General features: G+C 42.4%; 1 protein-coding gene across 2 annotated transcripts in view; it reads left to right on the top strand.

Annotated features, from left to right (window-relative positions):
* The first annotated feature begins 10,431 nt into the window (after positions 1 to 10,431).
* The window catches only part of SLC23A2 (solute carrier family 23 member 2), a 114,594-nt gene continuing 100,142 nt past the window's right edge, over positions 10,432 to 24,883 (top strand). The window contains exon 1 of one of the 2 annotated variants that reach the window (XM_081033939.1): positions 10,432 to 10,552. The gene's annotated coding sequence lies outside the window, so the exon portion shown is untranslated. Of the gene's footprint in view, positions 10,553 to 10,836; positions 10,942 to 24,883 lie in introns of those variants that run through there. The other variant, XM_081033937.1, reaches the window with a different exon arrangement.

The following is a 24,883-nucleotide window of genomic DNA, read 5'->3' as shown; positions in this document are numbered from 1 at the left end:
TTGCTAAGGTTTCCAGAAAGGTTGTACCAATTAAAATTCCTACCAATGTGTGGGAGAATTTCTATTTCCTCACATCTGCACCAACACTGGGTATTACGCTTTCAGAAATTTTTGCTGATTTGAGAGACAAACCAGTCAAGGAGGGGGTAGAAGTCCCTCCTTCTCCCCTTCTTCATTTCTTCTGGCTGGATTGATACTGAAATAAAATTGACACAAGACTAGGTTAACAGGAAAAAAAATTTTAATATGTGTGCACAGGAGACTCACAGTAGCATGCTCAGATCATAAAGTGAAGTTGAAAGAAATGATTGAAGTAGGCATTATTTTATGCTTTTAAAACAAATAAACAATAAATTTGTGAGAAATTGACAGGACCAACAATGTTAGTGGCCATTAGAAAAGAATCTAAGCAAGATTTAGGTTCAGGTAGTAAATTAGTCAAGGAGGTACAAGGTTTGTTTATACAGGCTTTATCGACTGGATTTTTTTAACTCTTGTGATAAGGTTATCTCTCAGCCCTCAGGAGTGGGGAGGGCAGCTATCATACCGAGAGTTATTTCCTGTATTTTGAAACTCGGAGAGCTTATCCTGCTCCTGCTGTTCCTCAAATGATTTTCATTCAAAATAATCAATATGCCATTATGGGATATCTTGGAGGGGCCTGCCCTAGGGCCAAACAACATGCTATCTTGTTTTGATTTATATTTCCTTATGACCAATATTTGTCATGATAAAAATTGAAGATTAAAAAAATTGTATCTTAATTATCTATATCACTTAAAATCTATATTTAAAAAAAATCTTATTGTGGACTCTATTTTTATGCCCTGAATAAGCTGACAAGCTATTTTCACGTATCAAAAGAAATTACGTAGAAAAGACACAATGGGGAGTAAACAGGATAGTTAGCAGTTTGGGGACAGTATTTTGACATGTGGTGACAGAAGATTGCTCCGGCAGAGGCTGTCCTAAGAGGCTGCTCACTTGTCCAAACAAGTATCTGCAGAACAGTGGTGAGACAGCCCCAGAAGGCAGGTGCCTGTAAACACTGGAAGAAGAAACAATCCATTTCAAAATTAGACTCTTAGGCAGCCATCACCATTTTCTGATACGAAATTCCACATCTCAGTATATTGGGTCTAGATTCTAGAATAAACTTGTTATTAAAAGAAAATTCAGAACAAACAAATAAATGTAGATCTCACTTCTCCAGAGAATGAAGAACACCATGCTGAATGTCTCAGGAAGCTTTTTCCACGGGAGACCTACTTGGCCTGAGTTGATGGAGGTTCGGTTAATTCATGTTCATTAAAAAAACATTTTCTTAAATACCCATCATATGCAAAAATGAGCGCAGGTCTGATAAGGTTGCCAGATTTAGCAAATAAAAATACAGAAGCCCAGTTAAATGTGAATTTCAGATAAATAATAACTAATTATTTAGTATAAATATATCCCAAATATATGCGGCAGTCCTAGCTAGGAGCATTCCTACCTGTGTGTTCTTTCCCTCTCCTTGAGTTTTAAGGATAATCTTTTGGTATTTACCTGAGGCTGTTCTTGGAACTACACAAAAACCAAATGCAATCCTTTTGCAAAAGACTTACACAAGAATGTTTGTAGCATATAAACATTTCAGCATATAGCATATGTAGCATATGCTATATATGCTATATATGTAGCATATAATATTCCCAAACTGAAATAATCCAACTGTCTATTAACAGTAGAATGAGTAATAAGTGGTAATCTTCATGCAATAGAACACTGTGCAGCAGTGAAAAAAAATGAGCTATTGCCACTTGCAAAAACACGGATGAATCTCAGACATGACATTGGGTAAAAGCAGCTAGACACAAAAGGGCACATGCTGTATAATTCTGTTTATCCGAAGTTCAAAAATGGGCAAAACCAACTCAACTGATGGTGATGAAATAGTGGTTTCCATGGGAGAGGTGGGTAATGATAGCAAGGTCATACAGGAACTTCCTTGTAGTCTGGACATACTGTGTCTTTTGACCTGAGTATAACTGACTCAGACACATCCATATGTAAGAATTCACCACCCAGCACATTAACCTGTGACCTTTATTGTTATTAGGCTTAGTTTGAAAAAAGAGTTTAACCCCCCTGAAACCAGGATCTTTGGTTTTTTTCTAGGCCAGTTTGGTGCATGAACCCATTTTTGCACCATGATTTTCCTCTCTACTCACTCCATCTGGGCTGAGTACAATATTTTTATGGGATGTGTCATTGCTGGAGGGCCCCTGTCAACTAAGGAGGTGTCGTTCTATGTCCTCTTCACCCATTGTCATCTCCTACTTAGATGAAGTTTGCAGTACTGGTGGAGCCCCCTGGGACTCATTCCTGGGCATTTACTCCTCTCCAGCCACACTCTTTCCCTAGATGATCTTGTTGAATCCACTGGCTTTAAATATCCCACAAGGCTTGTGATTCCCATGTGCATAACTCCAGCCCAGTCCTCCTCCCTGAGCCCATGCAAATGAATCAGGTGGCAACTATCCAATTGTTTCCCCCTGAGAACATCATAGGTTGAAGTCTCCTAGACTGTTCCCCACCTGAACCCTTCCTTCATCTGTCCCCTGTCTCTGGAGTGGCCCCTCACCTACCTAGCTGCCCTAGCTCCCAACCCTGAAGCCATTTTTTTTTTTTTTTTTTTTTACATTTCACAAGTCTGTAATCCACTTGGAATTGATTTACTTTTGGTGTCAGGCTGGGATTCCATTTGTTTTCCCCAAAAGTTTTTTAAAACATAATTTCAGACTTAAAATTTGCAAGAAGAATACAAAGAATTGCAGTGTATCCTTCACTCAGGTTTCTATCATTTTAGTATATTTGATTAACGGTCTCTTTTCTCTTTCTTTCTCTTTGCACACACAAATACACACTCACATCATGTTTCGGAGCCATTTGAAAGTAGACTTCCACGTGTATGAACATTCTGTTATAGCTACAGTACAATTAGCAAAATCAGGAAATTAACTTTAAGGCAATACTATTATCTAATCAATAGACCTTAGATATTAACAATTGTTCCAATACTGTTCTTATGGCAAAAGAAACTCCAGGATTATGCATTATGTTCAGTTGTCAAGCATCTTCAGTCTCCTTTAGTCTGGACAGGTTCATGAATTCACAGATCTTTCTTGGACTTTCATGAGCACAGGCCAGTTATTTTGCAGAAGGCCACTGGTTTGGGTTTAGCTGAGGCTTGCACAGATGATAATCGATACTACGCATTGGGCAGCAATGTCAGCAGAATGGCGCTGTGCTTCTCAGTGAACTGTCAGGAAGTATGTGAAGTCTGTCTATCCCTCACCTGGTGATGTTTTAACGGTGCTGTTAACGTGCTGTCTGCTGGCTTCTCTAGAGCTGGAGCTGAATATTTGTTTAGAGTTCCTTTCGTCTTCAGCCTGAGGGCATGTAGTCTAGAAGTCATTTGCTTCTCATCCTTGTCCATGTAAGAATGTCCAAACCTGAACAGAATTTTTGTAAGAGTTTATAAGTTGAGCCAAACTGATGATGTATGCTGGTGAGTAAGATCTCAAATGCTCCCAAGGCCATCCTTGATTGCTCTCTTTCTTTCATCTGACATTTATAGACCAGTAGCAAGCCCCGTCAGGTTTATCTTCACAGGATATTTTGACTCAGCCCATCATCTCCACTGCTTTCCCCAGGCCAGGCCAGTTTTCTACCTGAACTACTGTAACTCCTCCCTTGCTTTGCCCTTGGCCCCTCCAATCCATTTTCCACAGGGCAGTGGAGTAATCTTAAAACAGAAACAAGATCATGTCACTCCCCTGTTCCAGTTCCCTAATGACTTCCTATCATACTCAGAAGGCCTGCTCTATCTGGTCTCCTCATGACCTTTTCTTCAATCTAATCTCATCTTATTTTCCTTCCTACATTCCACTTTCCAATGACAACTGTTTTTTAATTTATCTAATATGACATATTCTTTCCTGGCTCAGGATCTTTGTACTATCCCCGCGCTCCGGAATGATCTTTTCTCAGCTCTTGGCATAACTGGCTTCTTCAAGTCTCAGCAATAATGTCCCCTCTTGAGTCCTTCTTTACCACACTTACCTAAGATGGCCCCCTAACCTAGATCAGTCAGCCCCTTTTATTATTCCTTTTTAGCATTTACCACAAACATAATTGTTTCTTATTTGTTTATTTGCTACACGCCATCTCACGTCTTAGAACACAAGTCCATCGAGCACCTGGAGCCCAGTCAGACACTGAGTGTACAATGATTTCTCTTCTGTTCTCCCATTCTTACCAGTATGCATGCTCACTGGGGCTACGTAAGGTGAGTTTCTTATCCATCATTTTGTCACTGGTGTCTAGACCTCTGCCTGCCAGGTAGCATGTGACCGGTGAAGAGTAGCTGTGCTAATTTACACCAGATGAGTGAGTGGTGCGGCCAACAATCTAAGCCCAAAGGATCTGACTTCCACGTGACCTTATATAACTGGAGATCTTATCAAAAACAAAGAGAATGAAACTTAATGCAGACAGAATACAAATATAGTCTAGGGGAAGACTAAGTGTGTGATATTATGGCTTAAAACCAATTGCAAGCTCAATCCAAACGCTAGATGAAGACTGTTATACTAATATCTTGCATTTTGTAAAGCATTATGAAAACATTTGCAAAAAACATGTTCACATACGATTTAATCCTCACACCCACCTAAATGGTAGATGGGGCTGACAAAATTATCTTGAGTTTGCATATTAGGAGACCTACGAGCAGGTTGGTTAAATGATTTCCCCAAGGTCACCCAGCAAGGCAGAAGTGGGGCCTTTTCTCCGAGGCAGAATGAGTTGTATGACTCATTAGGTCTAGGACCAAAGCAATATTCAAAATTAAAACTTCACACATCCTGCAGTATACAAGGTCTGAAAATCACGTTTGCAAACTTGCTAACGATGTTGCTAACCTTTTTTTTTTATATCAGAGGGATTATCCATTATAATTTGTACCAACTGGACAGTTAACCATGTTTACTATTGGGAAGTGCTGAAAAGGTTGTGTGAAAAAGTTAGATGAACTGAACTATTTGCCAACAATTCATGGCTCTTGCACCAGCTCACACGGCACTGTCTGTGAGGGAGTTTTTAGCCGGTAAACAAATAACTGTATTGGAACACCCTCCCTACTCACCTGATCTGGCCCCTAATGACTTCTTTCTTTACCAGAACATAAAGGTATATTGAAAGGAAGACATTTTGATGACATTCAGGACATCAAGGGTAATATGACGACAGCTCAGAAAAAGAGTTCCAAAATTGCTTTGAAGGGTGGACTAGGCGCTTGTGTTGGGGCATAACTTCCTAAGGGGAGTACTTCACAGGTGACCCTAGTGATATTCAGCAATGAGGATGCAGCACTTTTTCTAGGATGAGTTCGTGAACTTAATTGTCAGTCTTCGTAGCACTCATCCCTGTTTCCCGAAGTGCACATTCCTGGCGACGATAAGTTGGAAGTTCACTGCCCTGGGCCTGATCTTCTGTCCCAGGGTCCGCTCTAGACAGGGCTCACTCCACTTCTGGAGATGGACCATGTTATTTAAAATGGGGAGCACCTAATTTATTGACTATAAATTTGTTAACTGGATTTTTAAGTCTAGTTATTGCATTTACTTAATAAAAACTTTTCATAGTATACATATAGAAACATGCGTATGTAGTAAATGTGCAGCTTAATGAAATCTCACAGTGTGAATATGCCTATGTACCTAACACCCAGATCAAGGTATAGAACATGACCTGCTCCTCAGAAGATCCCACGGACCTCTCCTTAGTCATTATCCCACCACAGGGTGACAGCATCCTGAATTCCAACAGCTGGGATTAGTTTTGCCTCTTTTCTACTTTGTATAGTTACTGATGCATTTTTTTTTTCTTTTTCTATTTCCCCCCCAAAGACTAAGCATATCGATGAGGTTCTAGGTTCAAATGACTCCTTTATGGAATAAGACCCATTGTTTTATGCTGGCATTCAAGGGCTTTTGTGTTTTGCCTCAAACCTATGCTTTTCTCTTAGCTTCCAGTTTTCCAGAAACTTGGGGGTTAATTCTGAGTCTTTCTCTCCCTTCTCATCTCACCTTCCATCAGTGATCAGACCATGTTGATTCAGTCAAACAGCTGAAATTGCTGAATATTTACTGAGCACCTGCTACGTGGCAGACACTATGTGAAGAGCACGGAATCAAGATCTCTGCCCGAGGGGAGCTGACAATGAGTGAGGCAGGGGAGCATGACAGTGAAATAAATCATTTCAGTATAATTTCATTCTAAATGCTGCGAAGTACCCAGGGTACCCTTACACCAGCCTAGGGGCTTAGAGGAGTTTTCCAAGAGAAGCCAAGGGTATACTTAAAGGATGAGTAAGAATGAGCCAGACAAAAGTTTAAGGTGATCGAATAGAAGGAACAGAAGCTACTGCAGGGCTTTTGAGGGAAAAACAGAAATGGATACAGCCACACTCCTCCTGCCTCCAACACCTGTGTTTGAAGGGGGCTGGAGGAAGGGGAGTCTGAGAAGGTAACAGAAAAAACAGGGTCAGTGAAGTAGAACAACCAGTAGGACATGCAGCCACAAAGCCAAGGGAGGAGAGCCTTTCCTGAGAGAACGCAGTGCCAGCTATACCAAATGCTTCCAGAAAGTTCCAGTAAGATGCTTCAGAAAAGATCCCCTGGATTGTACAATTCAGAGGCAAAGACCAATTTACCTGGGCAATTTCAGAGGAAAACAAGGACAGAAGACAGATGGCCCTGGGGGTGAAGAGAGGAAGGACTTGGGATAAAGGAACTGAAGCAGAGCTGAGAAGGGGAAAGAGGTGCAAGAACTGGGTAGGGGGAATACAGGCTTCAGAAAGGAGTGGTCAGCACTGAGGAGGCAGAGAATGAAGATAACTGAGCAAGGTCTGTCTTCAAGGGATCTTCAGTCCAGAGGCTGGCAGGAGGGGTCCCTCAAGGGCAGGGAACGCACCTCTCATGAATGGTGTCCTGGAAGCAGGAAGCAAGTAGGGGGAAATGGCTAGATAGGGAATTTGAGGTTATTGGGGTGGGGTAGGAGATGCCACTGATTGTACACTTAAAAAGGGCTAAAATGATAAATTTTATGTTTCATATATTTTACCACAATAAAGAATGGAATGTAATACTGATCCATGCTACGACATGGTTGAACCTTGGAAACATTATACTAAATGAAAGAAATTAGTCACAAATGACTAGCTATTACATCATTCTATTCAGAAACTTGCAGTTCCAACACCAAGAGATGATGTATGGATGAAGCTCTTGCCCTCTGCTCCAAGTACTTTCTCCAAAGACTTTGAGATGAATATCATTTTGTTTTCTTCTATCATTATAGATCTATTAAAAATTATATCAATCCTATATTACCCTGAAGAGAAGTCAAAGTGAGGAGAGTTATGGTTTAGCTCAGGGGTCAGGCAATGATGGCTTGTCCACAGCCTATTTGGTAACAGCAAAGGATGGTTTTTACAGATGAACATTTGTGACCAATTTGATGATAGGAGACACTAACTTTGAACTCCAATTAAACAAAATCTTATCCTCCCCAATTCCATTTTTCTCACGAGTAGTCCTGTATTACAAAAAGATTGCACTCAATTACCATGATTAGATTTTGAATTTTATCAATGAAAAATTTGTGGAAATTTGTTTTCTCTCATTATATAAGTACCTATATAATGTCCTTGACTTTGCCTCTTGGCTAACAAAGCCTAAAATATTCACTATCTGGCCTTTTACAAAAAAAGTTTGCCGACCTCAGTTCTAGACTCCAGAGAGATACTGGAAATAAATATTGTAAAGAAAAGCACTTATGAAGATTGAATAGCCTCAAGCTACAATTACCTCTCTAAAATAACATGGTCTGGAAATGACAAAAATTTCAATCACATTATCCGGGTCACGAAACAATCTTGATATATTCTGCTGATTTAAGCATGGAAAAAAAAACCCTGTTTTTATCAGCTGTAATAGGAAAGGAAAATGAATAGGATATAAAAGGAAATGAATTGGAAAATGTTCATGTATTTTTTGGATTGATGATAATATAATTATATAAAAATAAGGACATTGATCGAACACCTACATATTCAAGCATTGAATAAGTACTTTTTGTAAATGATCTCATTTAAGCCTTACAGGAACCCTGCAAGGGCTAAAGTCAGGGTCATCCCGACACCAACTCCAATCTGTTAGCAATAAAAACTTTGTCCAGAAAAAAAAAAGCAACTGGAGACTAAACAGTGAAAGTCCTTGAATGCTGTTCTGGGAAATAGCTTATATGCTGTTCCTTTTTTACCAGGTTATTCTGTAGACCAGCAGGCCCTGAAGGATTTACAGAATGGGTGTGAAGGGGTCAGTTCTGTGTTTCAGGGTGATAACAAGAATGACTTTGGGGATAATTCTTGAGGCCAAGAGGCCAGAGAGAAGCGTTTCCAACAACCCAAGGAAGAGTAAGTAACGGTTTGGGGTGGGGGATGCAGAGAAGAGTATTTCAGATACACTTTCCTGCTCCAATTGGCCACAGGTGACAGACTGGACATGGAGGCTGAGGGATAAGCAGTCAAAGTTGACTTTAAAGGTTCTGGTGGCAAGATGACAGAACCCAGGTAAGAAACAAGTTTGTGGGAGAATAATGAATTAAGTAGTGGAGATGCTGTATTTAAAATGCTTGGATAATATCGACAGGAGGTTGTTTAGGGGAACAATTGGAAATGTGTGTCTAGAAGTTCAGAAAGATGTGTGTCTGGTATGGAGAGAGAGATTTCGGAACCATCAGGAGATGGCTGACCTTAAGAGAGAGTTCAAGAAGATGGGTGTGTGTGTGTGGGAAGATGGGAAGAAAGGAGATGTTAGGAAGAACTAACATTTCTAGGTATGAGCATTGGCAATTCACAAATCACTGAGAGGGAGGTGGAGGGGGCATAGGACAGTAAGCAAGATCCAGTGATATTGTCACTAGGAGTTTCATGAAGGGAGAAGTCAATGGAATGTTACAGAGCCCTCAAAGAAGAAAAGGACTGGAAACAGGCAATTGGATTTGGCAGTTAGAAGGTCACCGTTGACATCTGAGAAAGCAGGAAGTGACTGGGCCTGAGGAGCGATGGACAGAAGGAAAGAAGAGAGGCATGAAGGCCAAGAGGGGAGGAGGGGGGAGGAGACAGTGGAATTTTTTTCTGGGGGGGGGAGGGAGATAAAGTCTGTAATGTTTATGGAGGGAGAGGGAGACACTCAAGATGCAACAATTAGCTCCGTGACTTCTGTCTGAGAAGATGTCAACATCTGTGGCCGAGCAGGACACATAGGGGTAGTACTCCAAAAAAAAAAAAAAAAAAAAGTTTGGCTGGAAAATGCTCTCACTGGTGTAGCAGCAGTACGGTGGGGATGTCAGACGTTGTACAGGACAGTGTGAATTTTTTTCTAGGTGCTAGTCACAGAATCTTCATCTCTTATATTCTCCATTTTCAATAGGGATCAAAATACTTAGCCTTCCAGTGTGTATTGAATTTTACAAGCCAACTCACGTATTTCAATAATACACGTTATCAGAGAGGTAAATGGGATGACACGTTGTTGATTCTCAAAGGCACAGACAACGCCTCCCTAGTTTATACAATTCCCACGGTTGATGGACACACACACATATTGTGTACTACCTATAACATAGAGTCCCCCAGACTGTAAAACAGGCAGGAAACTCCGATGATAAAATCTGCTCCTCCCATTGTGAGGTCAGACCCCGTCCACAATTCTTTAGCTCTCTCCCGAAGGTTGCTTGGGAACTAGCCAGGTATCATGGAGTTTCAATAGGAACCTCGACAGTGGTTTCAAGATGGAAGGTCCTATGAGTGTTAATTATTAGTGGTGAGTGTGTGTGTGTGCGTGTGTACTCAGATGGTCTCTGGCTGTGCCTCGCTAAGTGTGATCTCCCGAGAGCAGCAGCATCTGCCCCCTCGGCACTAGTCAGAAATGCAAATTCTGGAGCCTCTCTCCAGATCTGCGGCCTCAGTAGCCCTGGGGGTGGGGCCCAGACATCTGCGTCTTAATGAAGCGCTCAAGGTGAGGCTTCTAAAGGTCCTGGGCCAAGGATATCCCCGCAGCCTTTGGGCTCAGCGGCCCTCACCCTGCGGCATCCCCTGGGGTGGGGGCATTTTAGAAACGCGGCATCTCGGGCTGACTCAGACCCCTGACTCAGAACCCGCAATGACACAAGATCCCAGGGCATTCGAGTCTAAGACGCCTCGTTCTGTACGATCGTATTTGAATAATAGAATGAGGACCTCTCCGCCAGTAAGTTAAAAAAAAAAAACCTGACGACCTGCAGAAAGGGTGACATTGCCTTGAGACCTCCAACCCACTAAGCCCAATGCCCCGCAAGCTGCTGGATTATCTTCACGGAGCGCTGACAAGGCTCAGCGTCCCGCAGGGTAAAGAGGGGACACCAGGAGGGGGAGACTCCCGGCGAGCGCTCTGCATTCCAGGTGGGTCCCCAGGAGCAGGTGTGACGGGAAGGGACGAGAAGAGGGGCGACTTCCACTCAGGAGAGGGAAATGAAAGGAACGTGGGGGGGGCACAGAGAACCCCGCAGGGAGCGGAGGGGGGCGAGAGCCCGGGGATGCCTGGCCGCGCGTTCAAGGGTGAGGGGGCACCCTCTCCCTTGTGGGGAGGTCGGAGGGCGGGGGTCGGGGGCGGGGAGGGAGGTGGGCCCCAAGGCCCGCGCGGGGGCGGTCGGCTCCGCGGCTCCCCGCCCCCGGCCCGCCCCTCCGCGGCGCCATTTTGCAGGCGGCTGTCGCGGGGACCAGAGGCAGAGCGGTGGCGGCGGGCACTGCGGCGCAGAGGCAGGACGGGAGCCCAGCGAGCTTGCAGCCAGGTGAGAGCGGGGCCGCCGCGCCCTACGCCCGGCCCACGGGGCCGCGCTTGCCGGGCTGGGTCGGGAGGTGCCCGCCGCGCCCACGAGGCCGGCCTGGCACGACCCCCGCGTGCTGTCACCCGCCCCGCGGCGCGGCCTGCGGTCCCCGACCCAGGCCGGTCGCCGCGGGGCCCGTGGATGCCCGGCGACCTCCAGTCCCCGCCGGCCCCCGGGCGCTCACCCCTGTCCGCCGCCGGACCTGCTGCGCTCTCGGGCCCTCAGGCCGCGCCGCGGGGAGTCAAGTGGGGTCCCCCCGGGACCCGGCTGGCCGCCGCCGCCTCCTCCCTGGCCCTCGGCCCGCGCGCGCGTCCTGGGGCCGCTTTCCCCTCGCTGCTCCGCGGGAGGCGTGCAGGGCGCCCGTGCGCCCCCCGGCATTCAGGGCCATCCAGGGGGGCAGCGAGCGGCGGTGGCGCGCGCGCGCTCGCGCGCGGTGTGTGTGTGTCTGTGTATGTGTGTGTGTGTGTGTGTGTGCCTCTTTTTCCATTTTTGCTTTCTGCTCTTTTACAAAGGCTGCGCCAAGTAATTTTAGAAGCAGCTGCTCCGATCCCAGGCCCTTTCCATCTGGCCTGTCCCCCGGGGGTCGCGGGTTCTCCTTGTTGCCACCGTGCTGGAAAGAGAAATGGACATTTTCGAGTATGACTACTTTAGGGGCTCAGAATTTTCTCCTTCCTTTGACTCTGTATGCCCCCTTGGATGGGTAGCTGACAGGAACTGGGCCTGCAGGCTGGGGGTTTTAAGCATGACTGATGGGAAATTCTTGATTGTCAGAGCAAAGGGTAAATGAGGGCAACCGAGGTGGAGGAAAGTCACCCATAAGGGATTTCTGGGTCTGGGGCGTTAGCAGTAGCTGCTACTTTTATTCTTGCAGTGCTCAGAGACAGGAGGTGGAAGATGCTGTTTTTGCTGACGGTTGGGTCATCCAGTGTGCTGAGAAGGCAGGGGATGTGCGAGGACATGGGACCTAGAGTCCCGAGACAGTCTGGTTTGAGCTGTCATTAGTTGGCCATGTGACCTCCCTCCGCCAGTTTCTCCTCTCTAAAGGCGGAGGCGAGAATCAGGGATGGCTGGACCGTTTTTTTGTTATGGTTTTGCATTTGAATGCTGTTAGGCAGGGGCCTCACCATTTCCAGTTGTCTGCACCTGCCTTTCAACCTTGTCACCTGACTTTGCCCACCTTATTACCCCTGGTGTTTGATTCTGTTTGCCTTTAAGCTCAAAAATTCTGAATTCCGCACTGGGTTATGGTTGACTCTGTCTGGGTCACTTGTGAACCTATCACTAGACTGGTCTCTTTTCACTCATCCAAAATTTAATAGTTTTGGGGCACTGGCCTTTTAAAAGGCCAGCAATGGGCGAGCACAGGATAAGCCCTCTTGGCACATCTGTTAGTTAAAAGAAGACAAGCGGGTGTGTCCAGCAGGCTACCTGTTTCACCTGACAGCCTGAGCGTGAGCTATCTGCTTTCTAGACTTTCTTTTGCCAAAATGGCTTCTTTCTTTGAATACTAGGGCATTTTTCTTTTGGTTTCTTTGCTCGGACTGGGGAGTGATTTTTTTTGTTTTTTAAAGAAACTAGTTATTTCAAGAACTTCTATTGACAGTTCCCCCCCCACCCTCCTCCCATGGTTGAAAGACAGTTATGCTTTCTGACTGTGGCACAGTTAATTGAACTGAGTTTTCGTGTCTGTGACGATGTTTCAGAAATGCTTATGAGAGTACCTGGCTGGAATACTGGAAAGCGTTTTGCCAGGTTTCATGCTACACGCGCTGTCCCATTTGTGTAACAAAGGCTGGTGGACTTAGCATTGCAGAAATGAGTTACTAGGTAGCCCAGGAACAAGCTCGCATAGCCTTACGTCGGTCCACCCGCTAATTTGGTGCCAGATGCTGTTGATTTAATCATTGTTGATAAAACCCAGTCTTTTGCCCTCAAGGAGCCTAAGGTTTAGTTTGTTTAATTTTGGAAATCCTGAGTTGGCTATTGCTGTCCTTTTCAGTGTCTCTAAAGACAAACCTGGGATCCATTTAGGGACTCATTTCGGGCACCACGGGGTAGCTTAAGGAATTTTCCCATTTTGGTTAAGGGAATTAAAAGTCAGTAGTTATAATTTGCAGTTTTATAGTGCTTTGTACTTGTAAATGAAAGCTTTTTAAAAACTTATTTTTATTTAATCCTCTTAGGCTTTTTTTAATTTAAACATTTTACAGTTCTTCCCTGACCTGTTTTCAGGCCTTGCCTATAAAACTCCCAACACTAGTCCCAAAGCCGGATAACCTCATTAATTCATTTTCACTCCCTGCTGTTCTTCCAGTTATGCTCTCTCCTCAGAGAGCCTGTGTCTGGGTTTTCTTTTATTCTTTTGCTAGGAAACATTCCTGCTCCAGGTTAAGCTGTGCATTACTGCCATGGGGTTTAAACAAGCCCTTTGTGTGCTTTATGGCACTCTCTTCATTTTCTCCCTGGCTTCGCTATTTCTACCCTGTTCTTTTGTCACAGGTTTGAGATTGTTGGCTCTCCGATAAATTGAGGACTGTTTGTAGCTTATACTCTTCATAGGTCTTTCACACATTTAATGCATTTATTGAGAGGCTACTGTGTGACAGGCAATGTTTTGGGTGCTCCAGATGGAGATTCCCTGCCCACATGGAGCTCTCACACTGCTGGGGAGGCAGCCAGTGAGACTTTGTGCTCTGAAGTAGAATCTGGTGGGATTGGGGCTAGTAGGTGTTGGGGTGGGAGCTGAAATTTTAGAAGGGGTAGACAGGGAAGACCTGAGTCATCTTGGAGTGATGATGTGGAGGAAGTGAGTCATCTTGGGAAGGAAGAGCATTCCCAGTAAGGAAACAGCAAATGTAAAGGCCCTGAGGCAGGAGGAGAAGAGCGTTTACTTCTGAGTTCAGAGAGACAATGGGAATTAGATGAGGAAGGCCTCGTGGCACGTGGTGTAAGGCCTCGTGGCACGTGGTGTAAGACCTCGTGGCACGTGGTGTAAGGCCTCGTGGCACGTGGTGTAAGGCCTGTAGATTTTACTTGGAGAGAGAAATGGGAGCTGTTGAAAGGTTTTGAGTAGAGGAGTGATGTGGACTTCTGTAGCTGATTGTTGCTGTGTGAGAACAGATGGAAGGCAGGGAGTGTAGGGTAGGGCAGCAGGACTACCAGCTAGTGCAGGGCTGCGGGTGGTGGGTCAGACCTGGAAGATTGAGGATTGGGGCTGGGGAGATACTGAGAAGTAATCAGATTCTGAGGTGGGGCTGAGGAGATGGCTGATGGACCAGATGTGGAGGGTGAGAAAGAGAGTTGAGGGTTTCTGACCCGGACACCTAGAATGAAAGTAGCCCGGATGCCTGTGGAGCAACTTAGGGCATTTACGTTGTCACACGCTAGCCTGACATACCCAAATGCCCAGGTAAAGGAGGGGCAGATATGTTGGGGAGGTCCTCCTCCATGGAAATGTACGTCTTTTTGGGAACACTCATTGTCATTTATCTTAATTCTTGCCTCTGACTTCAGGCAAGTCCCTGACCTTAGGTGTAGGTGTGTCCTTTAAAGCTCTCCATAAAAATTTACTCCATGAAGGAGAGTTCTATCTGCTCATTTATTCACTAACCATTTCTTGCACCATTTAGTGGTGTTGCATGTTATGCAGGCCTAGAATCTAAAGATAGCACAAAAAGCAAAAATGTGAATTCATCAAAAATGACCCTTGCCAGTGCCCTAAATCCCAGGAAATGTGGTAGACATATAACCTCCATACAGAAATCACTAAGTGTTGACGTGTAAGGATACATAATGAACAGTGTGTAATGTCATGAAGGATCACACTTAGGACTTTGATCCTGTGTTCTCACTGCCGTGAACTTTTCAGCAACTATAGATTGTAGCTCGCAGCCCTTCCTATTTGCCATCGCGTTGACTCAAATTCTTCCTTATTCATTGTTTTTTCTCTCAGCCTCAGTGAGTTCTTCGGTTTCCTCCTCCAGTGGGGAGGTCAGAGTTGTCTTGCGCCTCTGCTTGCCTGGCTGCCCCAAACCATGGCTTTCTCTCGTCGGGGGTCAGAAAAGCCTTCATCCACAGGTTCTTCCTGTAGGTTTTGCCCCAAACAGCGGATCCCTCAGGCTTTCTCGTTTCAGTTGTTCTGGGGAATCTCAGTAAGTGCTTGGTGTAGGCTCACCCAACTAGACAGCCAGCTCTTTCTTTCATCTGTGTGTGACTCTTGGAGTCGAATCGCCCTGTCTTCCAAGTTGAATGTGAGAGCATCTGAAAGATGGACTTCTCCTCTAGGAGCCTCTCCAAGAAACCGGGGGGACCCAGGAAAGACTAGACAGTCCCATGTAATAGAACCAATGCAATAATGATGGCGCCAGTGGGCACTGGTTATGTGCTGGGCACTTGGATCATTATCGTTACTCCTAACGATTGGCAGGCAGGTGGTTCTCGCCTGCATTTTATCAGTGAGGGAACTGGAGCTTGGTTAACTTCTCTAAGTTAACTTCTGGGTCTTGAGTCTGCTCTTAAGGCTCTACTAATCTGTGGGGCCCTCAATGATAGAACGCTGTTTCCAGGTCTCGTCTGGGCTTCTAAGTTCCTGTTGGCATGGAAGAAGGCAGAGAAGCTAGCATTAGGTGGGTGCCAGCTGTGTTGCTGGCACTTCCTGTGTTCACTGAAGTCATTTAATCACAGCAGCTCTGTGGAGTAGGTATTATTCTTCTTCCCATTTTACAGCTGAGGATGCTGAGGTTTGCCGAGAGGGCAGCCCCTTCTCCAAGGTCATAGTGCTGCCAAGTGGCAGTCAGGATTTGACCCCAGGCTTGTCTGATTGTCAGGCTCCAAGTGAGACTTGAATCACGCTGTGCCTCTGTGTTCCAGGATGCTTTTCAAGGATTTGGGATTGAAGGTAGGATTAGGCTGGGGAAGGTGGGAACCACATTCCAGACGGAGGGGAGGGGACAGCAGGAGCAAAGGTGGAGAGGCATGTGAGAGGAGTGGAGTGTGTCATGGTTGGAGGGAGGCTGAAGATGGAGTGGGTGGAAAGGGTGTGTACAGAGCAGAAAGGTCCTTTGACACTGTATTGTGGGACTTGAATTTTCATTGGAAGGCCAGGGAGAGATTCCTGGGGGGAGTGACCTATTGAGATGTGAATTGTAGAAAACTCCGGGGAAACCTGGAGGGGGTACACTGGCAGGAGGCTGAAAGCTAGAGGAGAGTAGAAACCTTCTCTCTCCTGCCTTCCTCTTATCCCGCATGTTGTTCATCCCTGGCTACGGTGTTTGCCTGTGTACATCCTAGCTTGGGTCCTTGGTGCCTTCATTTAGTTTTCCCGTTTGTTCCTGTAGGAACCTTCCATAGCCTCCCACCTCAACACATTGTCTTTCTTTGAGGTGGCTTATCTTTTTTCACGTGAACACACACCCACACATACCCACACACAGCCTCCCCACCGCCCCACCGCTCCCCGCAAACTTCCTTTAATTAAACCTGCATTAACTTTCATTCTGGACCATCACTTCATCACAGAGGTCTTGGCATTACGACTCTGGATGGTTTTCTCCCCGCTTCTGACGGAAAGCACTGCTGGAAACGTGATTTCTCATACATTCCTCTGTAGTTGGGATTTCAGCCTCAAATTTGGTTTGACTTTCTTGTCCCCTCTGTAGTGCTGGCTCAAATCCTTTGCTGTCTCCAAAGGCAAATCACCTGGTGGTGGTGGTGGGGCGGGGGAAGTGGGTACAACCTAACATGATATATCTCACAGCAGAGTTTCTTATTCAGAAGGTCTGGGGGTGGAGCCTGGTGATTTGCATTTCTAACCAGCTCCCAGGTGATGAGAATGCTGCTGGTCGGGGAACCACCAGCCTCTGATGGTGTAAATCCAGGTTTTATTGGAACACTGCCGTGCCCATTCAAGAGATCATTTGACCTGCAAGCCTAAAATATTTGTTGTCTGGACCTTTATAGAACAAGTTTGTTTACCCATTTCATAGTAATATATGTATGCGATCAGTGCTAAAAATTTTCTATTGAGTTCATATTTTATTATTAAGAGCTCTTCATATATTAAGACACTGCTTCACATATTGTTCCAGAAAAGTATGGCATGGGGGAATATATGCATAGTTTGAAGTGTTAGGGAGTATAGAAGCATGACGCTTCTTTTTTAAATCTTTTGTTTTATCTAAAAATAATGAGAATTTTACAATTCTACTCCAGAAACATCAGTGCTTGGTTTAATATGAAACATTTTTCCTTCTTAATCTTTGAGTAAAGTTGATGCTATTAGATATGTTGTATTTCATCCTACTTTCATTGTGTTTGAGAAATATACTGTTAAGATTTGCATGTTTTGGTCATAATTTGCAAATGTTCTATGCTTTGAATTCAAACATGTCAATCTTTTCCTTTCCCGTGTCTTCTTTATCCCAAGATTTTATAAATATTCACCTATATTTTCTCTTAGTTCTTTTTTTATATTTGGCTACAGTTAATCTGATACCTATTTATGTGCGAAGTGAGGATTATTTTTTCCTCTACATTTATTCCAGCACCATTTATTCATTAATTCAGCCTTTTCTTATTAACTTAAAATAGCACCTGAATCATGCTGACTTTTTAGATCTGTCATGGGACTTACTGTTTTGTTCCATTTATGTCTGTTCCTTGGCCAATACCTTGCTATTTTCATCATTATAATCACTTTATAGTAAGCTTTACTATCTGGTAGTGCCTGTGCCTAATTTTTATCCCCAGTATTTTTCTTTTTTGTGTTGTTGATTTTTTATTTTTTGTCCCAGTGTTTTTCAATTTAAGGTTTCAAAATAACTTTTAATGGGAAATTTCATTAAATGTTTAAATTAATTTGGGGAGACCTCATCTTTCTAATACTGAATTGTTCTGTCACAAGCACAAATCTTTTGATTTATGCAGATCTTTTATATCTCTCATTTTTCTAGATTTTTTTCTAATATATGGTCTACAGATTACTTGTTTCTTGCTCTTTCCTTAAAAATGTTTGCTATTTAGAATGAGAATATTTTCCCTTGCTCCTCCCTTCCCCCCACACGTACTATTTCCTAACTGATACAGCGCAAGGATAAAGAAAGTATACCGCTGGCAGTCTGTATATCTTATAACTGACCACCTGTATTATTCAGGGTAGTTAATGCGAGCCAAAATCTGTGTCCTGACAAAATAAAAATTTATTTCTTATTCACATTTTTGTGGGTGGTTCCTTCCCTAAGAGATTAGTTGGAGAACTAGGCTCCTTCCATCTGAGAACACAACTGACTTCAAATGTGGCCTCTAAGTTTGCCGTGGAATTTTGGGCATGGAATATTTTTTTATGGGCCAAGCTTGGAAGTAGTTGTATTTTTCCCACTCTGTTGCCCCATCCTAGATGCCAGGGAAATGGGAAACAGCCATTTTGTGTGTCCATGAGGAAAATGGAACAGCATTGTATCTGCTCTACCACCTAACCAAACTCTTGTTGCTCTTGTTTTGTAGTTGATTCTCTTGAGTTTTTTTTCTCCATGAAAGTGAAAGTGATTTATTGAAAATAAAGGTACACACTTGTGAGGAAAGTGTGGGCAAACTCAGAAGAGTCGTGATGCTCTTGAGTTTTTTAGTAATCATAATTGCTGCAAACGATCATTTTGGTTTTTTCTTCTTATAGTTATACATTTCTTTTTCTTATTACTGTACAGTACTTAGAGAACAGATTTAAATGTGACAGTGGTCCTTCTTATTCTCAATTTTTATTGGAATGAAATACTGTATATAATTCTGAACAATATTACAGAAGTGTCCTGTTTTCAATGTCTTTTTCACTAAATTACAGTATCATACGTGGTGTTTTTGAATGAACGAAATTTGTCACCTTGATACTGACCCTGAAATTTTATGTACCACAGAAATTCTTGGTGGAATCTGTCCCTGTTATTGTGGTAGTTTTCCAAATAAGTCCAATTTCCCTTCTGATTTGAGGATGACCTCAAATTTCTTGCCAGGAGGAATTATATGAGTTATATCTTTCAGGTTTATTCCAAGGACTTCTATTTTCTAGCCACGTTGTAATATTATGCAACTGCTGGCATAGCTTTTGTGTCAGGGATTCTGACCTGCAAGTCTTTGAAAGTGTTTTCTCCCTAAGAAGTTTTGTGGGTTCTTGTTTCTCTTCCTTTTTTTTTTTGTCCCTGTGAAGATAAACTGAATACGTTAGCAATACCGATTTTACCCTTTCTGTTGAAGTTCCGCTTTTTGCACCAGCTTCTAGACACGCAGCGTGAGTCCAGGCCCTGCATTTCCAGGCTCCCATCCTGCAGCTTGCATTCTCCCTGCACGGCCTGATTGGTACAGAGTGTTGTGTTTGCACCCTCTGCTCCTATGTTCGCATTCTGTCTGCTGTAGACTGTACCAGCAGGGGCCCTGACTGTTGTGGGAGCAGGAAGCTCCTCTGAACCCTCTCAGATGCCCTTCAGTGGGCTAGGGAATCTCATTACTTCACTCGTCCAATTCACTTTTTCTAGTGTTTAGTTCAGTGCTTAGGGTGATCCTTTTTTTTCCCCCTAGGGTGATCCTTCAAAGTGGCTTCAACTTTTTTTCAATTTCTCTTTTCAACTCTGAGATCTTATACATATTGTTTTGTTTGTTGAACAGGTCAACTCGTAAAATATATTTTTCAGGTTTTGTTTTGATGACTGCCATTGATGTGTGTATATATTCATCTGTGTATCTTAAAAAAAAATTTCCACAAAACCCACACATAACCTTACATGCTGTATATTCCGATATTTTCTATTCCTAATTCATAAAAAAAAAAAAAAAGTTGTGATGCCCTAAATTGATGTTGTGATCTGGTCATGAAATACGTGGCTCTGAATTAAGGCCTTTGAGTTGGGAAGGCTATTTATTCATACTATCCTATGTTAAAGGAACCACATGCGGTTCTGGGGGAATGATGGGAGCGACTCTTGACACAGAATAACCTTAAAAAGAAAAAAGTTTTATTGAGAAATAATTCACCTAAAGCTTGAGACGTGTCATATTGAGATGTAAATCCACCGTTTTAAAGAGTATGCTTCAGTTTTTATTATAGTATATTCACTGTTGCATAATCATCACCACTGTCTAATTTCAGAACGTTTTCATCACCCCCAAAAGAAGCCCCTTACCTATTACAGTCACTCCTCATTCTTCCCTCAGCCTCTGGCAACCACAAATCTACATTATTTCTACAGATTTGCTTTATCTGGACATTTCATATAAATGGAATCATATCGTATGTGGTCTTTTGTGCTTGACTTTTTAACCTAGCGTAATTTGTTTGTGATTTATTGTAACATGTAACAGTACCACATTTTGTTTATCCACTAATCAGTGGATGGACATTTGGGTTGTTTTCACATTTTAGCTGTTAATGAGTAATATTGCTGTGAACATTTGTATACATGTCTTTGCTTGATCATGTTTTCAGTTCTCTTGGGTAAATATTAAGGAGTGGAATTACTGTGTGAGGGTAAAATTCTATGTTATCATTTCAAGGAACTGCCAAACTTTTCCAAAGTGGTGCGTCAGTAATATGTGATAGTTTCAATTTCTCTGCATCCTCACCAACTCGAGTTGTTGTCTGTCTTTTTGACTATAGCCGTACTAATGGGTATGAAGAGGTATCTCATTGTGGTTTTTATTTGCATTTCCCTAACGACTAATGAGGTGGAGCACCTTTTCCTGTGCTTATTGGCCATTTATTTATGTCTCCTTTGAAGAAATGTCTACTGAAATCCTTTGCCCATTTTAAAATTGGGTTATCTTTGTATTGTTGAGTTGCAAGATTTCTTTTTTCTTTTTTTTAATTAAAGTTTATTGGGGTGACAATTGTTAGTAAAATTACAATAGATTTCAGGTGTACAATTCTGTATTACATCATCTATAAATCTCATTTTGTGTTCACCACCCAGAGTCAGTTCTCCTTCCATCACCATATATTTGAGAGTTGCAAGATTTCTTAATATTTTTCATATTATTCTCTTATCTTATAATTTGCAAATAATTTTTCCTGTTTTATGGACTGTCCTTTCACATTCTTTCTGATGTCCTTTGAAACACAAAAGTTTTACATTGTGATGCAGTTCTATTTGTGTATTTTTTTGTTGCTTGTTCTTTTGATGTCATGTCTAAGAAACCATCACCTAAGCCAAGGTCACAAAGATTTACCCCAACATTTTCTTCCAAGAGTTTTATAATTTTATCTCTTAAATGCATTTTGAGTTAATTTTTGTGTATGGTACTAGGTAGGGATCCAACTTCATTCCTGTACATGTGGATTTCCAGTTGTCTTGGCAGCATTTGTTGAAGACTGTACTTTCCCTATGGATTGTCTTGGCACCCTTGTTGAAAAGCAACTGACCATAATCACCTGACATAAATGTTAAGGTTTATTTCTGGATTCTCCGTTTTTTCCATTGATCTATTTGTTTATTCTTGGGTTGTTTTTTTTTAAACATTTATTTTAAGTTTGTTTTCCCAGGACCCATCAGCTCCAAGTCAAGTAGTGTTTTAGTCTAGATGGGGAGGGCGCAGCTCGCAGTGGCCCATGTGGGGATTGAACCGGCGACCTTGTTAAGGGCACTGCGCTCTAATGCACTGCGCTCTAACCAACTGAGCTAACAGGCCGCCCTTATTTGTTTATTCTTATACCAGTAAATACACTGTATTAATTATTATAGCTTTGTATTAAGTATTGAAATTGGAAGGTGTGAGTCCTCCAGTTTTCTTTCAAGGTTTTTTTTTTGGCTATTCTGGGTCCTCTGCATTTCCATTTGAATTTTAGGATCAGTTTGTCATTTTTTGCTAGAAAGGCAGATGGGATTTTTATAGTGATTGCATTGAATCTGTAGATTAATCTGGGTGGTATTGCCAAGAATTGTATATTTTTAACTGAAAATTTTCATGAGATCTAGTCTCTCTCTCTCTCTCCCCCCCCCCTTCTTTTTCCCTCTCCCTCCCCTCTCCCTCTCCCTGTTCTTGTCTCCTGTCCCTCTCTCCTCTCCCCTCTCCATCTGAAAAAAAAAAAAGTTGGCCCCAGCCCACTGAATTGATTTCTTTACTCACTCTTATGGGTCATTATTTATTGTTTGAAAAAACGCTTCAAGTCAGTGGTCCTCAAACTTGAGAGCAAATTGGAATCATTTAGAGAACTTAAAAAACTACTGTCTACTCTCATCCTAGAGACTGGGGTGCAGTTGATCAGAGCACAGTCTAATTAGCGTTGGGATTTTTAAACATCTCCCAGGTGATTCCAGTTTGTAGCCAGGGTTGAGAACCATTGCTTTCAAAACACTAAAATGCAGCTATTTACTGCTTTTTAAAGCCTGTGCTTAGTTGACTGAACATATATGGAATGGAAATGTGCATAGCTGTAGATCCCCATGTGTGAAACATTTGGTCGTTTTGGTGAAGAACGTATGACAGGTCTGTTTGTGCACTTTCTCTTCATTTGGTATGATCACTGACATTGTTCTCCCGAGAAATAAAATGATTTTGCTGTTGACTTCCCCCTGACTATTTGTAGTTGTCCCTGGTCTGTAGAGAGAGCAAGGATAGAGCAGAGTCCCTGGAGAGTGCTCCTCATATCTCAGGAATTCTTGTGTCTTCTGCCTTTTGCTATAGGAAATGGAGTGATTTGGGAAGAATATGCAGGACATTCACAGCTATTTTAAGGATTGTCATTTAAGAACACAGAAGCTATTGGGTAGAATTACAATTGAAGTAAAGAAGATATTGGTCAGAAGTGATCAGAATTACGGGAAAAGTATCTAGAAGTGGGACTGGTGTCCTGTATTAGAATATTAGGATTGTGGTGAAAATCTTACACCTAAAATACCTTATTTTACTTATTAAACATTCTTTTTTGTGTGTGGCTTACTTGAAAGTAAAATTTCTTTGTATGTATATATGCACACACACATATATTTGTATTTGTTTTAAAATAGAGATCATACAGGAGCTTTTTAAATCTGTTTTTTTAACTTAGCAGTATATCTTAGGCAAATGACTTAGTCATTAAATAGCCCTTTAATCATGGTTTTTAACAGCTCATTTGTGCTGAATCCATCATGTTTTATTTGACAAATCCTTCTATTGTTGGGCATTTAGCTTATGAACTTTTTTTGTTGTGGTGAACATAATACAATAGTGAACAGCTTTGTATGGAAATCTGTGTGCATTTTTCTGATTATTTTGTAGACCACATTTTTGGAAGGGTCATCATTTGCATTTTTAAGGCTTTGACACATACATAACATACATGCAGGATACTTACTGCATCCCGGGTAACACACTGGGAATTATGCTATATTGAAACTTTTTTATACCAGTTTGCATGAAGAATAGAATCATTGTTCTATTTTGCTTTTCTTTGATAACTAGTGAGTTTGAACACTTTTTAATGAGATTTTGGTCATTTCATATTTTGTTTGGTTTATTCATTTCCTTTACCAATTTTTCTAGTTTTGTGTTCGTCTTTTTCCTGATGATTTATAGCAATTCTTTTTACATCAAGGATATTGGCACTTGAACATGTTACAAATATTTTCCCATTTTGTCTTGTAATTTTATGATGTATTCAAGAAGTAAGATTTATTTGTAGATCATTTGTCTTGGAGTTCAGTTTTCAAAATAAAAATCTCACTTTTCAAACTTTAAAGGTTCAAAGGAAACATTTTTCTAAAAAATGAACAAAAATCTATCAGCTTGATTTTATAAAATTTTATTTTTAATTTCAAATCTGTTTGTCTACTAAAATATGTTGAAATAATCAGCCACCACCTTTGAATTAGTAACATTTGAACTTGAAGTTTTTTCAACCTCATGGCCCCAATACATGGGAGCTTTAAGTGAAATGGCCTGCAAGTTGGGTGCTCTTATTCTAAATAGCCAGAAAGGTGTCTTTCCAGGCTTTGCACTCAAGTGTTCAGCTTGGATAGATACTTGAGGTATTTAGTACTTTTCCCTTTGGGCACATATGATGTCTCTTTAAGGTTGATGGGACTCTTGTGCCGTAATTCTTACTTTTACTCCAGTAGTATTCAAAAAATTAAGCTTGATACAAAAGTCTCCACTTTTTGAGAATAGTCTTAAATGACTTTCTAATTATATCCTTTAGGCTTTTTCCAAAAGATGGGCTTCCTTTTGTGTTCCAGGCTTCTGGAAACACTTGTCCTAACTAGATTTTAGGGCTCATTAGTCTTCTTACACACCTTGAGGTTGTGGACAGGAACTTAATGTGTGTAGCACACAGCAGGGAGTAGGCACTAAGTTCCTTTTATGCGTTTCCTGGCAGTATTTTCCTCTCCAGATTCTAATGAGAAATGTGTCCGGTCTGGATTCTGGTTCTCCGCTTGCCTCCAACTGGGTGCAGCCTCCAACTGGGTAAAGTCTCTGCTTCCTGTCTGTGCCCCCACTGTCCTCACAGGGTGGGGCTGTGGTATTTCTAAACCCTTTGTGTTCTTTCTCCCCTCCACCTTTACTTACCTTCGTCTTCACACAAAGAGGTGCTGGGTCAGATGCTGGGACACTCACTGGGAGAAGCAGCCTGTCTGGAACTCCAGCTTGTCCATTTCCACATCTTCCCTGGTTCTGAGTTCAAAGTTAGGACATCCAGTCTCTAATTTGATTATTATTTAATCATGAGCACTCATAGAAATTTTGGAAAGGTTTCAAGAAGTTTTGGGGTAAGAGTGCATAAAATAGGTTTCTCAGTTTAGTTGAACCAAATAGTGCTTGTTCACACTTGCTAAGGTACAGTTTATTAAGGGAGAAATCGAATCTTTTTTTGGTAGCAGTTTGACTGCTTACCACTGACTAATTGCTACTGGGTGGTATTTTTAACTTGGTCATTTTGCCAGGAATA

Source organism: Rhinolophus hipposideros, assembly GCF_964194185.1.
Source record: "Rhinolophus hipposideros genome assembly, chromosome: 22".
Lineage (NCBI taxonomy): Eukaryota > Metazoa > Chordata > Mammalia > Chiroptera > Rhinolophidae > Rhinolophus > Rhinolophus hipposideros.
Note: the sequence above shows the minus strand (reverse complement) of the source record. Positions and strands in the feature narration are given on the sequence as shown.